Raw genomic sequence first — 17,504 nt, forward strand, 5'->3', positions numbered from 1 at the left:
CTCCAGGGGTCTCCAGGGGCTTAACCCCTAAACTAGGTAGGGACCCTGACGAAGGTGCATGACATAGGCACCGAAACGCGCGTTGGGCGTTTCTTAGCATTAATTTTTTTGTTCTCACATGGGCACTGACTAAACACTTTGGGTGTGGAGCACCTTGATGATGCTCTAAACCACTACTTTTGATTTACTCGCTTTTCCTTTCTCTACCATGTCTGTCTAGTTAGCTGAAAAGGGAGAGAGGCTTTATTAAGTATTTGTCAGTACATTTGTGACTGACCTCTTATTCTGTCCTATATTTCTCTCTCCTTATACTGCTTTATTTCCTTTTTGCATTACTAGGACCCTTGATATACAGTTTTATTTTCTGAGCATTTCCTTTTGATTAACTGTATATCTGAAGGGGAGCTGAGGACCTATACTATACCACTAAGTATTAGGTTTAAGCCCTAGCCTCTAGCATGCAATGGATGTATATATAGCTGGGTAGGTACTAGGGGTAGGGATATGGATATATTCATTTAATAATTTTCATTAAAGGATTTTTTATTTTATTTTATTCCCTCTATCCCATAATAGACCTCTGTACTTTGACTATATCCCAGGCCTATCAGACAGTAGTGACTGGATTTTTTGTATATACTTCATTTATTTATTCATTTACAACTTTTGTAGCACCTTCCTCCCTGGCTTGGGCGATCCAGCCACTAGCATTTGTATACACCTCTATTTTCCAGTTAGCTATACGTATATCCAGGTCTGCTTAGGGTCTCATTACTTGTTTGAGTTTGAGACCTCTTAGCAATTGTTTCCTTCTGTTTTGCATTTAAATGTTGGGTTGACCTCGTAAAAGGCCTCAATGCTGCTTACCACCCACAAGCAATGGGCTGACAATTGAAGCAACAGGCAATGCAAAAAAGAACATTGGTATGGGGTACCATTCGTGAAATGGGGAGCACCTGGCCAATGTCCTTAATCCATTCAATTGAGAGGTGCAAGAGACCTGCAGCAATGTCCTGCTGCTTAATGTCTCTGTTTCCAGGGCTCTGAGTAAAATTAGGGAAATTGGAATGGGGGAGATCTAGATAATGGCAGTTAAATACAAAGGGGGGGGGAGGCTGTAACAGTGCCACCCTATGTCATGCTCCCATGGGGTCAACATAATTATCATAGGGGCAGCTGGCAACAGTTCTGTATATCCATCCCTGGGCTGTGGCTGCACAATTGTTTCCCTAAATGTGTGGAAAACTGTCAAAAGTACTTAGGCCAGGTCTGCTAAGAAATGCAAAACAAATTATGTTACTAAACTTTTATGTGCTACTGAGAGCCGTACTAGCCTTGAATGTTCAACTGACAAGTTAAAGGGACTCTCCAGGGAGGAGATTTTACTCACCTGGTTCCAGCGCCGGGAGCCTCGTGAAGCCGCGCCCCCTATTTCGTCAAAATGACGAAATAGGCGGGCGCGAGCAGGGAGCAATCAGACGCTTCCATTTGGAAGCGTCATTGCTCCCTTGTGCGCATGCGCACATACTTCAGAGGGCGGCATTCATGCCGCCCTCTGAAGTGCTGAGCGCACTACCGCGCATGCGCGCGGTGTGCGCGGCCGCGAGCTGAGCTGAGTGACAGCTCAGCTCGCGGTCTTTGCTCGCCCCCCTCCTCCGCTGACAGGCTGGAGAGAGAAGGCGCGCACACAGTGCCTTCTGTCTCCTGAACACGTCAGACGTATTTTAATACGTCTGACGTGTACAGGGCCTTTTTAGGGCCCTGCGTGATAGGAAGTCCCTCTAGTGGCCGTCTGAGTGACGGCCACTGGAGGTATTCCTATCAATCAATGTAAACACTGTATTTTCTCTGAAAATACAGTGTTTACATCAGATTGCCTGCAGGGAGCTATAGATAATACCTGAACAACTACATTAAGCTGTAGTTGTTCAGGTGACTATAGTGTCCCTTTAAGTAGAGTAACAGAACAATTATCTGTTATGTAAATAGACACTCTGATAATCAGAGGATTTTTTGTCCTACACTTACCTGCTGTGCTGCAAAGAAGTTGGTGCAGCTTGTTTTTGGGAGAATGCTACTATTTTAGAACAATGAGTTATACATACATTATCAAAGCCCATTGCAAATTTACAAATGAGATCCATAGACATACCAGATGCTTTGGTATAAAACTCAGCGTGGCTCAATGTGCATAAAGAGAGTTATAATGAAGGTAAGTCATATTATCAATACAGAGAGTGCAGAATTATTAGGCAAATGAGTATTTTGACCACATCATCCTCTTTATGCATGTTGTCTTACTCCAAGCTGTATAGGTTCGAAAGCCTACTACCAATTAAGCATATTAGGTGATGTGCATCTCTGTAATGAGAAGGGGTGTGGTCTAATGACATCAACACCCTATATCAGGTGTGCATAATTATTAGGCAACTTCCTTTCCTTTGGCAAAATGGGTCAAAAGAAGGACTTGACAGGCTCAGAAAAGTAAAAAAATAGTGAGATATCTTGCAGAGGGATGCAGCACTCTTAAAATTGCAAAGCTTCTGAAGCGTGATCATCGAACAATCAAGCGTTTCATTCAAAATAGTCAACAGGGTCGCAAGAAGCGCGTGGAGAAACCAAGGCGCAAAATAACTGCCCATGAACTGAGAAAAGTCAAGCATGCAGCTGCCAAGATGCCACTTGCCACCAGTTTGGCCATATTTCAGAGCTGCAACATCACTGGAGTGCCCAAAAGCACAAGGTGTGCAATACTCAGATACATGGCCAAGGTAAGAAAGGCTGAAAGACGACCACCACTGAACAAGACACACAAGCTGAAACGTCAAGACTGGGCCAAGAAATATCTCAAGACTGATTTTTCTAAGGTTTTATGGACTGATGAAATGAGAGTGAGTCTTGATGGGCCAGATGGATGGGCCCGTGGCTGGATTGGTAAAGGGCAGAGAGCTCCAGTCCGACTCAGACGCCAGCAAGGTGGAGGTGGAGTACTGGTTTGGGCTGGTATCATCAAAGATGAGCTTGTGGGGCCTTTTCGGGTTGAGGATGGAGTCAAGCTCAACTCCCAGTCCTACTGCCAGTTTCTGGAAGACACCTTCTTCAAGCAGTGGTACAGGAAGAAGTCTGCATCCTTCAAGAAAAACATGATTTTCATGCAGGACAATGCTCCATCACACGCGTCCAAGTACTCCACAGCGTGGCTGGCAAGAAAGGGTATAAAAGAAGAAAATCTAATGACATGGCCTCCTTGTTCACCTGATCTGAACCCCATTGAGAACCTGTGGTCCATCATCAAATGTGAGATTTACAAGGAGGGAAAACAGTACACCTCTCTGAACAGTGTCTGGGAGGCTGTGGTTGCTGCTGCACGCAATGTTGATGGTGAACAGATCAAAACACTGACAGAATCCATGGATGGCAGGCTTTTGAGTGTCCTTGCAAAGAAAGGTGGCTATATTGTGTTGGGGAAAATATTATATATATATATATATATATCTGTTTAATATGTGCTTGATTAAGTCTGTGTGTATGGGAGGTCAGGAATTATCTTCAAAGGGAGTTTCTGTTTAGATAGTTGGAAAGATACAGCACCTGAAAGGCACCGAAAGGCACCGATCACATTTTACATATAAACTGGTCTCTATCTAGGAAATCACACCTTAGGTTAGAGGCAAAGGGATGGCTGGGAGAGTTAACACTTAAATAAAATAACAGGATAGACAACACTTTGGGCCTTGGGAAAGTAAATCACATTTACATATCAATTGAGCTGAGGAGTTTGCTATTTACAACATGGGAACCAATTCCTTTAAAAATAGAAGATACTGACATCACATTAGATTAGGTTTGGTAAGACACACATGCTGCACATAACATCTCACAGCACATACACAATGTAGCCGATATTATTAGATAGATGGAATGGATGAGTGTTATGAATGTATTGTAACTCTGTAATACTATAACTCTGTAACATTCTTCTTCTGTAATATTTAACTGGGCAGATTCTAAGTAAAGATTTCTCTCTGGTAAGAACTATGGTGTTGGCTGTTTATTTGTAGTATCGGGTAGAATACCTTAGTAGTGCTAGTCATATATTTTCCTATATATATTTGGGAGTCTAGCCAACTCCTTGGTTTTGCACCCCTCCCTGTTACAGGTGCCTCATCTCAGGTCCCTATTTAGCCTTGTACTGCAGAGAGCCTCAGATGGAATTTTTTCCCAAGTATTTTTTCCCAAGTAAGTGGTTAATCTCATAAGAGCAGACATTAGACTGTGAGAGTAGGACCTGCCAAAGATGGGGTACATTGACGTTGTGGCAGGCTTATGCAATGTATGATCATATAATGTAACTAAATCCCCATTTTTTTGCCTAGATTAGGTGTTTTTAAAAAAAAAACTTCTACAAACTAATAAAATCTGTCAACATTGAAGTTGCTGTTTAGTGGATAGGAGAGTGCGCTGGATCTTGTGTATTGTTTATTGTATAATATGGCCCCCAGCAGCACCCCATTTAAGCATGTTTAGGTGAGTGCAACCATCCCCCCATGTTTCCTATATATTTATCTGGACAAGGGGATAAAAGATATATGTTAGTTCTTGGAAGAGGTGACACAGGGATATTACATTCACTATTAAAACACAACGCAGAGTGGATTTCTCTCAAAAGGATACCAATTGGAAGTATTGGTGGTGAGAGAAGGATTATACAACATATTGGTCACTGATTTGTTTTTGTTATGTTTTTGAATGTCAGAAATGTATATTTGTGAATGTTGAGATGTTATATTGGTTTCACTGGTAAAAATAAATAATTGAAATGGGTATATATTTGTTTTTTGTTAAGTTGCCTAATAATTATGCACAGTAATAGTCACCTGCACACACAGATATCCCCCTAAAATAGCTATAACTAAAAACAAACTAAAAACTACTTCCAAAAATATTCAGCTTTGATATTAATGAGTTTTTTGGGTTCATTGAGAACATGGTTGTTGTTCAATAATAAAATTAATCCATAAAAAAAACAACTTGCCTAATAATTCTGCACTCCCTGTATAGTCCTATTGAGGTCATAGCAAATCTTACAGCCCATATTTTTAGCATATTCTAGTCTGAGCACAGGTGAACACAGGCTAATTGACAATAATGCTTCAATTTCCACTACTACACGAATGCCATTAAAATCCGGGCTGCTAGGATACACAAGGACAAACACAGTAGCATACATTTCCAAAGTCTAGAATTACAGCACAAGTATTAGTCTGGAGTGGGCTGGAAGTGTATTTATACTTTATTATGGTTAATTGCTGGCACTGTGAAACTACAGGCAAGTGTGTGCTTATAATCAACAGGTTGCAACCTGGAAAAACACACTTTATGACGTAGCATTGTGGTTCTGAAGGTTAAAATAATAACATCTTTCAAACTGGAAGCAAATGGCTGAAATAGATGGGTTAAACATATTTTCGGTTCGTTTTGTTTACCCTTTTACGCTTTGCTCAGTGGCACACAGGCACTCTTTGAGGCTCCTGCTGTGCCAAATGTCGAACTGGAATTAAATAACAATTTATGAACATGGGCTAGCTATTCATGTAAGTATCACCACTTTGCAGAAAATGAAATGTGACAATAGAACCATATTTACATTGCAGATTGCTTGACTTGCTGACAGCCGGGTATTACTAATATTTCTTCTCCCTTATACTTTACCTTATTAAATATGTTCAGCAAGTCTTGTTATTCTATAATGGCATGTAAAGCTACATGCAATCATGGGTAGAAGGTCCTCAACCATGTACTCCTTTCTCAACCTGATGGTGTTTACTTACACTTATTTATTTATAAATCACCAACATATTCTGCATCGGTGCACCAAGAGTAGGCACCCCATAAATAATTGATGACATTGCAACAACTCACTGGAACGAAAGTGAGATGAACCCTGCTTAGAAACATATTCTGTATTTCAAATAAGAAAAAATTGATAAAAAGTGGAGCACCGGAATGAGGAATGAAATGAATCCCAGTTGCTTCCTTTGAAAAACATAAAAATGACCAATTGATTGTGCAATTATGGCCTTCATTTAATATTTTTTGCATACGCTTTTCAAATTCAAATATATTTCTAGATAGACTTTTCAAATTATTTTGAAAATGTATTTTTTTCTAAATATTAAAATATCAAAAGTTTTAACATATAAAAAAACAATATATTAAAATATTACAATAGTTTTTAAAATATTAAATCATTTTAAAAGTTTACGCAAAAATTGTGGCCAATATTGGAAAATATATATATATGTTGGCTTTTTTTTCCCTTCCACAACTACACATGTCACAATTTTTGGATTGAGTTTTAGAGTTGGATATAGATGTAGGAGGCAACATTACCTTCCTTTTCATTGCAAATGTAAGAGGTGAGACCAAAACTTTCTCCATCAGTCAAAATTGCGAAAAAAGGCCATTTCAATAGAAGTATAATACTATATTTATTAAAGGAGCACTATAGTGTTTGCAATAAAAACATGTATTCCTAATGCTATAGTCAGTTTAAGTGTCTTGCCCCCTATCAATTTACTCACCCACCAGCTCTTGCCACACACCGCTCTCCTGGATGCCCTCCTCTTTGGCTGAAATTATAAGTCTTGATGATCTCAGCCAATGCAATGCTTCTCAACAGGGAAGCATTGGGAGGCAACACATATGCCTTGCAAATTTCTACACTGTGCAAATGAAATGCTGTTCTCACTCCCCAGTTATTGGGAGTGGAGACAACCGGTCTCACTCCCCAGCGGCCGAGTGAGCTATTGGGAGAAGAGACAACCTGTCTCACTCCCCAAAGGGCAGAGTATGTTCCAGGGAGAGAAGTGTACCGTCCTTCCTCTCCAGCGGCAGTGTGAGTTATTGGGAGTGGAGACAATCGGTCTCACTCCCCAGCGGCAGAGTGCGTTCCAGGGAGTTAAGCGTGTCGTCCTCCATCCCTAGCAGCAGTGCAAGTTACTGGGAGTGGGGACAGCTAGCTCCACTCCCCAGCGGCAGGAGTTATCCCCTAGAGAGGAGAATTGTACCCTCCGTCCCCAGCGACAACTTGGTCCACACGGAGTGGAGTGCAGCAGTGTTATTTCCCAGCAGGACCCTGGATTTACAAATGGGAGCTTGTGACAGGAGGCCCTCTGGACAACTGAATCTTTTAGGAAAGGTCACCAGACTAACACAGACCCAGACCGATTGGAGGTTTGGGATCTGGTTAGAGCATCTTCCTTCTATGACTATCACAAACCTTTTTTCTGAGATTTTTTTCATTTGAAGGCCATGAAACAATTTATATTGAATAAGCAGAGTAAACTCTTACTTTGATAAGACATTGCTGCCCTTGAAGCCTTTTTAAACCCACTGGTGAGTGTTATTAAATTATTTTGGTTGCTTGAATCCTAGAGTTTGTTTTTCATCCTAAGTGTTTTATAATGCAGACTGGGATGCCTCGTTCCTCCTAACACTTGCCTCTTCATTCTAAGTAAATGTAATTGCTCACGTATTTGTTGCCTTGAGCATGACCGTTCTATTTATACATATGTTGCAGTGTTTCAAGTTGTCCGAAACTGAATCAAATTGAAAAACAGGAAGACCATAACATTTTAAGTCTTTCAATATTTCAATTAAAAAAACTAAACCTCACCGGTAGGTTAAAAATGCAATTCTTTATTTCTTCATTTAAAACCCAATCATACCAAAAGTTTCAATATGCGGGATGCTTGACAGGCAAAGTCTTAAACGCTTCACCTGAATATTCTATGATGAGCTAGCTCTTGAGGCGTGCTGTTGACACCAACGTAACCAAACACCCACTATGAAGTGATTTCCAATTTTTGCTCAAATGGGGACACAACCCTTCTTGACTCCTGAATAACAAATTGATTTTTCACTGGAACAATGTGCTTCTGATAATAATGATCAGCCTATCTTAACTGTTATCTCTACAGGAGTGTTTATTCAGCTTTGTTGAGGAAAAAACATCTTGACTGTTTTCAAAAGCATCAATTGAATTTTATAGCACAGCACCTCCACGTCAGGGAATTCAAGCCTGGTAATTCTTTCCTGCCAAAAATGTATCAGGTGCTTCTCACTCTATTATCCTCAACAATCCTCCCCTATATGGTAAAATATCAGAGATACAGAGAGAAGATTCAGATTTGAAGGCTGGGAAGATATCTGGGACGCCAATTTCAAACGTTCAGTATTTGGTAATGTTATCAAAACTTGGAACAATTTGCTACAAGGTTTTATATGGCAAAAACACAATAATAGGTCGCGCTGTACAGAAAATATTACAATAAATAAATAAAAATATATATATTACTCACATATGATAAAAGGGCAAACAGAGAATAAAAATAGATATGTGCATAACAGACCCAATATATAGTAAACTTCTTGTGGGTTCCAATAGGCTAATAAAGACTTGATAGTGTGGTCAATGAGAGGCTGGATCTTCTATAGCTTGGGATATCTTGACTCAATGGCAGACATGTGGATGAAAAAAACAGAGAGACTCCAATAGTGCAAACTGTGTTAGAGTAGATAGAATAAAGTGTATGTTAGGGAGGTATTTCACTCACCTATACAAGAGCATGTACTTGCTCAAGTGTGATTAGCATTCAGTGGCGTTGGCCCCCCACTGTCGGGATATAGGTGTAGATAATTCCTCGATATGAAAGAAAAATAGAAACCAAATATAGTGCTCACTGTATTGATAAAAGTAAGTCTGAGAAGTAAAGGGCGTACTCACATTTGAATGAGCAGGATATACTGCTCAATATGATGGCGTGGGTGGTATAATCCCCACCTAGGATTCTTTGGATGATAGTCAGCTCCAAAGTGACGTGTGACCAGGTTGAAAAATAAATAAATAAATTAGAAATATAAAATGAAATAGAATAAAAGGTATATGGCAAATAAATAGTAAAAAAGCCAATATTCCTTTCTTAGTACAATAAAAATATATAAAAAATAGCCAAAACGCGTTTCGCCACACAGGGCTTTATCAACTGGCAATAATAAAGATTGACCTGGTATATAGAAGCTTATATAAACTTAGGAAATACATGGTTATTCAAATTTTAGCGCCAAAATGACGTCATCAATACAGTGAGAGTAATACAGGGATCTTAAAAAAACATAAAAAACATAAATATAACAAAGACATAGTTATGTAATTAAAACGGTAACTGAAAACTTTATAGATAATGCAGCTCTCTACTTGTTTATTTCCCTCTAGATCACTCAGCGCTGATCCATAACCTTTTTTTGTCTTTGCTATTTCTTTTTTGAGGACGTTGGAGGGAACCTCATACCCATAGGTTGCAGTTCTCTACTTGTTTATTTCCCTCTAGATCACTCAGCGCTGATCCATAACCTTTTTTTGTCCAAGGTTTTATATGGGTTTGTACAGAACCATGGGCATTTCTACTTTCAAACTGATTTAAAGCTCCAGGGCCTGACGGTATCCATCCACGAGTACTTAAGGAACTAAGTGTACAAACAAGTGAACCTCTGTTTTTAATCTTTCAAGATTCTTTTCTTTCAGGAAGTGTTCCGGAGGATTGGAAGGCAGATGTGGTTCCTATATTCAAAACGTGGTTCAAAATCCTTGCCTGGAAATTATAGACATGTGAGCTTAACTTCTGTGGCTGGGAAAATATTTGAAAGGTTATTAAGGGATAATATTCAAGAATTAATTGAGAAGAACATGGTTATCAGCAAAAATCAGCACGGTTTTATGAAGCACAGGTCATGTCAAACTAACTTGATTGCGTTCTACGAAGAAGTAAGTAGAAGTATAGATCAGGGTGTTGCAGTGGATGTGATCTATTTGGATTTTGCCAAGGCATTTGATACAGTTCCACACAATAGATTAGTGTTCAAACTCAAGGAAATCAGTCTAGATGAAAATGCTTGTTTTTGGGTAGAACATTTGCTTAAAAACAGAGTACAAAGAGTTGTCATTAATGGTTCATTTTCAAGCTGGACAGAGGTGGCAAGTGGTGTCCCTCAGGGGTCTGTTCTGGGACCCCTTCTATTTAACATGTTTATAAATGATCTTGAAGACAGCATTGAAAGTCATGTTTCAGTGTTTGCAGATGACACAAAACTCTGTAAAATAATAGACTGTGAGCAAGATATTACTTTGCTGCAGAGGGATTTAGATAGACTGGGGGATTGGGCACTCAAATGGCAGATGAGATTTAATGTTGAAAAATGCAAAGTTATGCACTTCGGCGTAAAGAATGCACAAGCAAAGTATACCCTTAATGGAAGTGAATTAGGGATAACAATACACGAAAAGGACTTGGGAATTATAGACAACAAACTATGCAACAATGTGCAATGTCAATCTGCAGTGGCTAAGGCCAGTAAGGTATTGTCATGCATGAAAAAGGGCATTAATTCTCGGGACGAGAATATCATTTTGCCTCTTTATAAATCACTGGTAAGACCACACATTGAATATGCTGTGCAATTTTGGGCACCTGTTCTAAAGAAGGATATTATGGCACTAGAAAAAGTGCAGAGGCGGGCTACAAAATTAATAAAAGGAATGGAACATATCAGCTATGAAGAAAGGTTAACAAATTTAAACCTATTTAGTTTAGTAAAACGTTGCCTGAGAGGGGATATGATAATATTATACAAATATATTCGGGGCCAATACAAACCATTGTGTGGAAATCTATTCACAAACTGGACTTTACATAGGACACAAGGTCATGTGTTTAGACTGGAAGAAAGAAGATTTCGCCTAAGGCAAAGGAAAGGTTTTTTTACTGTAAAAACAACAAGGATGTGGAATTCTCTGCATGAAGAAGTGGTTTTATCAGAGTCCATACAGATGTTCAAACAGCTACTAGATGCATACTTGCAAAAACAGAATATTCAAGGATATAATCTTTCAATGTAGGGTAATAACTGCTTGATCCAAGGATAAATCTGAATGCCATTCTGGGGTCAAGAAGGAATTTTTTCCCTAGCTTGTTGCAAAATTGGAAGTGCTTCAAACTGGGTTTTTGCCTTCTTTTGGATCAACAGCAAAAAACAAATGTGAGGAAGGCTGAACTTGATGAACGCAAGTCTCTTTTCAGCTATGTAACTATGTAACTATGTAAAGGAACACTCTAAGCACCATAACAAGTATGGTGTGCTTTAGTGGTTATGTTGTGATGAGTGCCTTAGTGCCCCCTAGTGTAAGTAGTCAAACTTGCTAACAGTTTGACAACTTATCTGGGCTTGACTGGGCACCAGTCACTTCCTCATTGAGAACCAGAAGCTCATACATGGAGATTCAATTGGCTCTTCTGTGCCAATCCCTGCTGTGCTGGACCAGCTCATGGTGAGAGGACCAGGCTAGTTTCGACAGAGAGTTTCCTGCAATGGAGTAGGTTACTGGCACCCAGTGGACCCCAGATAAGTCATTAAACCTTTAGAAAACAATTGACTACTTTGGGAGTGCCAGGTTACTGCTGGCACCATAACTACTAAAGTGCACTGCAGTGGCTATGTTGCTTGGAATGATCCTTTAAGACCTCAAGAAAGTTGAAAACAAGCTCATTGAAGAATAGCCCTGTAGACAAACAAGTCCTTATAAAGTGCTGTAAACAACCTAGCTTACAGTAACACAATTCTCACCTTTCTCATAACCTTTGGATGTCATGGTCACTACACCTAAACTGTACCTAGAACACCAACATCCACAACCTACCTGCTGCCAGTGCCTTGTATTGCCTTTTATTATAGCGTTCTCCTCCCCGTCTCGTCAGTTGCTCCACCTTATTCTCTCTGTCTCTTATGTTGTAATTTTACATAAGTATACCTATGCCATCTGCTAATGTTATTTGGTTCACTGCTATTGAAATTGTCACAGATCGGGAATATATATATCAATATATATATGTGACAATATATATATATATATATATATATATATATATATATATATATATATATATCCTGCTGAACAATCTTAAACTATTTTTATAGGAAGTGCTTAATGCTCATGGTTCAATGTAAACTATTTTGCAGAGAATATCTATAATTTTTCAGCAAGAGCACTCCAGACAAATAAATTCCTTCTTTATTGTGATTGATTCAGACCCTTAAAAAATTAATGGACTGCATCGTTCCATGGTATTTTAGTCTGGTATAATATATAGAAGATTCTTTAAGTGAAGAAAAATAAACAGATATAGAATCTCATCACTCATCCTCTCTGGATGACTAAAGATGTACAGTAATGAGCGGTGCTTGACAGGCAATGCGATCAGCAGCAGACTGATGTAATAGGAATGGACTGCTGAATTGGCTGCATGAGTCTGGCGTGTGACATATGTAGCAATTAACAGTAACCAGCATGTTTACATCCTGTGTGAGCATGGAAGTGGCATACAGATTATTAAAATGACAGACGTGTTTGTGTGTAAGGGAAAGGAAACCTAGTCCATGCAAACGCTGTTGTGGTATTACACAAAACCTATATTAAAAGTCCCACTTCCTTAATTGACAAGACTAATGGCAAGCTTTGGAAATAAGAGAGGATGTACAACTTTTGTTATGCGAAGAAAATATATTAATGATGAGTGGTATGCAGTGAGCTACACACTAATTAGAAACAATAGTTTAATAATGGTACCCAAAATTGACCATAACCCCTAACAGTCAGGAATAGAAGTGGTCCAACAAAGAAACCCAGATCAGCACAGATAAATAAACTAATATAACTGGTCCTTAGAGTTGGCCTTGCTCACCGAGGTGCTAAGAATGGCGAATAGACTGTAATCAGAAAATAGTAGCCAGTAAGAAGCCAAGGTCAAGGTGTCACGGGTGGCGGTCTGAAGACCGGGGCCCCTGTGTGCCTGATGAGGGAGATGGGAGTCTCAGCGTGGAAATGGACAATCAGGGTCTGGTGCAGGGTAACCACATGCTCCCTGGTGTTGAGCACCAGGGTTTGTGCGGCCACATACCAGAGCCCTGATGCAGCTTAAGCGGATATGTATCCAGTACTAGAAACAATGCAAGACTAGAATAGGTACCAAACAAGAAAACAAAAGAAGACTAGAAGAACCCAGAACCAGAGCAGGACAGAAAGCAGAACATGTACACAATACATAAGGGAAACATGAACAGGACATGGACAGGGCCGGACAGGACTGTACATGAACTGGCATTCAAGACAAACTTAAACAAGACAAGAGATACAAGGCAAAACAACAGGAGACATAACAAAGTACTATATATGTAATAAACATTGGAGATTTAGACATACATAAATGGCCAAGATGTATGCAGCCCAACACTGTGCCAAAGTACTCCATTTCCGATGGAACCTAACTGCCTAGATATGCATGACCAAATAAACAACAATAAAACACACACAGTACTTACCTGCAAAGAAAGGAGCAGATGAAATGAGACCACTGCTTGCAGTAACAGACTAAAACAAAAAGATTAATTGGCAAAGGTACAGGTGTGGCAACAAAAAACTAAAAGTTAAAGAAATCCAGGAGAAAGGAATGAATTCAGAAAACCCAGCATAAAGAAAACCAGACATAGAATAGAAAACCAGAAAAACCAAGAAAAACTAAATCATAAAAAGAGTACTGGATACCAGAAGCCAAGGCCAGACATCTGAACAGAATGGAACAGGACGTGACACAAGGGAGACAGCGAAATACAAGAATGGCAAGCAAGCCAAGGTCACAGAGTACAGAAATTAAAGAAAAATGAGAACAAGCTGGATCAAAATGCCAAACATCCAACAATAAGAACACATTATGTAATACAATAAGAAAAACCAACAGTATAAAAGGAAGCAGGATTACAGCGTCTGTCATGATGCCAGAATGTTGCATGGTGTCACAGAAAGCAGTGCAGTGATGCAGAATAGGCGGAACTTCAAAACATATCATAAAACAATTAACCTGAATAAAAGAAAATGCAGGATTTTACCATGATTTTTCCATGTTTTCAAAACATGGACACATTTGTGGAAGGAGGTAAAACTACATGGAATGTCTGAGAGACATATGGAGTACTCTAGCACAGAGACAGGTGGGATTATCCAACAGACTAATAAATGAGATTATCTCTAAAATAGATAAGTTTCCTGGATATTCCAACAAATAGATGGGATTCTGGGATACTCCAGCATATAGGTGAAACAAATGCTCTTTCAAATAGATATATGGCATCAGGGCCGGACTGGCCCACCGGGATACCGGGAAAATTCCCGGTGGGCCAAGGCACCTGGGGCCGGTCTGACAGCCCTGTCAGTCTCTCTGCACCATTTACTTGAATTTCAGCCGCATGCCCCGCCTCCGCACACAAGCCCCACCTCCTGGACATAGCCCCGCCTCCCTCACGCAAGCCCCGCCCCCACACACGTTGCTCGCCGGAAGGAAGAGGCTACAAAATGGAAACTTCACTTACCAGGTAAGCTTCAGCCATGACAGTGATTGTGTGTGTGTGCGTGTGTGTCTGCTAGTGAGTGAGCTTGTCTGTGTGCGTGTGTGTGTCTGCTAGTGAGTGAGCTTGTCTGTGACTGTGTGTGTGTGTGTGTGTGTCTGCTAGTGAGTGAGCTTGTCTGTGTGTGTGTATGTGTGTCTGCTAGTGAGTGAGCTTGTCTGTGTGTGTGTGTGTGTCTGCTAGTGAGTGAGCTTGTCTGTGACTGTGTGTGTGTGTCTGCTAGTGAGTGAGCTTGTCTGTGTGTGTGTGTGTCTGCTAGTGAGTGAGCTTGTCTGTGTGTGTGTGTCTGCTAGTGAGTGAGCTTGTCTGTGTGTGTGTGTGTGTCTGCTCGTGAGTGGGCTTGTCTGTGTGTGTGTGTGTCTGCTAGTGAGTGAGCTTGTCTGTGTGTGTGTGTGTATGTGTGTCTGCTAGTGAGTGAGCTTGTCTGTGTGTGTGTCTGCTAGTGAGTGAGCTTGTCTGCGTGTGTGTGTGTGTCTGCTAGTGAGTGAGCTTGTCTGTGTGTGTGTGTGTCTGCTAGTGAGTGAGCTTGTCTGTGTGTGTGTGTGTGTCTGCTAGTGAGTGAGCTTGTCTGTGTGTGTGTGTGTGTCTGCTAGTGAGTGAGCTTGTCTCTGTGTGTGTGTGTGTCTGCTAGTGAGTGAGCTTGTCTGTGTGTGTGTGTGTCTGCTAGTGAGTGAGCCTGTCTGTGTGTGTGTGTGTGCGTGTGTGTGTCTGCTAGTGAGTGAGCTTGTCTCTGTGTGTGTGTGTGTGTGTGTGAAATGAGCTTGTGTGTGTGTGTGCCTGCTAGTGAGTGAGCTTGTCTGTGTGCAGGGCCGGTGCAAGGATTTCTGCCGTCCTAGGCAAAGATCCATTTTGCCGCACCTTCATGTCACTCACTGACAGACACACATACGCTGACACACATACACTCACTTACTGACACACACACACAGAAACTCACCGACAGACATACACGCAATCACTGACAGACACACACAGACACTCACTGACAGACATACACACAGACTCACTGACAGACATACACACTCACTCACTGACAGACATACACTCACTCAATGACAGACAAACACACACACACACTGACATGCATATACTCACTGACAAACACACACAGACACTTACTGAGAGACATACACACACTCACAGACATTCACTCACTGACAGATATACACTCACTCCGTCACTGACAGACACACACATTCACTGACAGACATATATAGTCATTCACTGACACATACACACACACACACACTCACTGACAGACATATACTCACTCACTGAGAGACAGACACACACACAGACAGACACTCAGTGACAGACATACTCACTCACTGACAGACACACACACTCACTGAAATACATTCACTCACTGACATACACACTCACACAGACACTCCTTGACAGACATACTCACTCACTGACAGACACACACACACACTCACTGAAAGACTCACTCACTGACATACACACTCACACAGACACTCACTGACAGACATACACACACTCACTGACAAACACTTAAACACTCACCTCCCTAGGATCCAGTGTGGGGCAGCTCCTCACTCCTCCCGCCCGCCGTTTAGTAGGCCGGGGCCGGAATTACATCATATTCCGGCTCACGGCATCACAGAGGGCGCGTGAGGGAGGAGTGAGAGGCTGCAAGAACAGCCTCCCTCGCCACCTTCTCCTTCCCCCCTCTCCTCCGGTCACCGGGATTTGATGGCAGAGCAAGCCATACTGTGACAGGGCTCTTCTGGGTGCCCCCACCTTTGGGTGCCTGGAGGAGCGGCCCGGCGCTGGGGGGGGGGGAGGGCGGCTCTAGAGCCGCACGGCCAGCGCTGGGCCCAAGACAGGGTGAGCCCACCAGGAAATTCCCGGTGGGTGCCCCCAGCAGGCCAGCGCCCTAGGCGAATGCCTAGTTCACCTAACGGTGGCGCCAGTCTGTCTGTGTATGTGTGTGCCGGCTAGTGAGTGAGGTTGTCTGTGTGTGTGTGTGTGCGTATGTGTCTGCTAGTGAGAGAGCTTGTGTGTGTGTGTGTGTGCCTGCTAGTGAGAGAGCTTGTGTATGTGTATGCTAGTGAGTGAGCTTGTCTGTGTGTGTGTCTGCTAGTGAGAGAGCTTGTGTGTGTGTGTGTGTGTGCCTGCTAGTGAGATAGCTTGTGTGTGTGTGTGTGTGCCTGCTAGTGAGTGAGCTTGTCTGTGTGTATATGTCTGCTAGTATGTCTGTGAGATTGTCTGTGTCTGCATGTGAGTATGCTTACTGTATAATAAAATGTTTGACTCTGAAAGGAATATTTTATAAAAAACAAATATATATATTAACCAATAATATGTAAGGGGCTATGTCTTGCCACCCCAGACGATTGAGTCATTTATAAATACTGATTACAAGTACGTATTACATGTGAAAATACGTGGTGCAATGACTTATGGGGCTGGCATAGATTTTTTTCCAGGGCTGCTTTGTATCCGCAGTCCGGCCCTGTATGGCATTATCCACCAAATAGATTTATTACTCCAGATGAAAGATAGAGGGGTTTTGCCATGTCATAGATGTGATTCATTAACATATACACTGATCAGCCACAACTTTAAAACCACCTGCCAAATATCATGATGCCAAACCAGCTCTGATGCATAGAGACATGGATTACACAAGTCCTAAGGTATCTGACATGAAGACATTATCAGCATATCATTTAAGTACTGCAAGTTACAAATTTGGGCCTCCATGGATCGGATTTGTCAAACCAGCACATCCCACAGATGCTTAATCGGATTGAGATCTGAGGAATTTGGAGGCCAAGGCGACACCTTGAACTCTTTGTCATGTTCATCAAACCATTCCTGAACAATTTTTGCAGTGTGGTAGGGTGCATTATCCTGCTGAAAGAGGCCACTTCCATTAGTGACACCATTGCCATGAAATGGTGTATGTGGTTTGCAGCTCTAGGTAGGTGGTACGTGTCAAAATAACATCCACATGAATGTCA

Source organism: Pelobates fuscus, chromosome 3, assembly GCF_036172605.1.
Source record: "Pelobates fuscus isolate aPelFus1 chromosome 3, aPelFus1.pri, whole genome shotgun sequence".
NCBI lineage: Eukaryota > Metazoa > Chordata > Amphibia > Anura > Pelobatidae > Pelobates > Pelobates fuscus.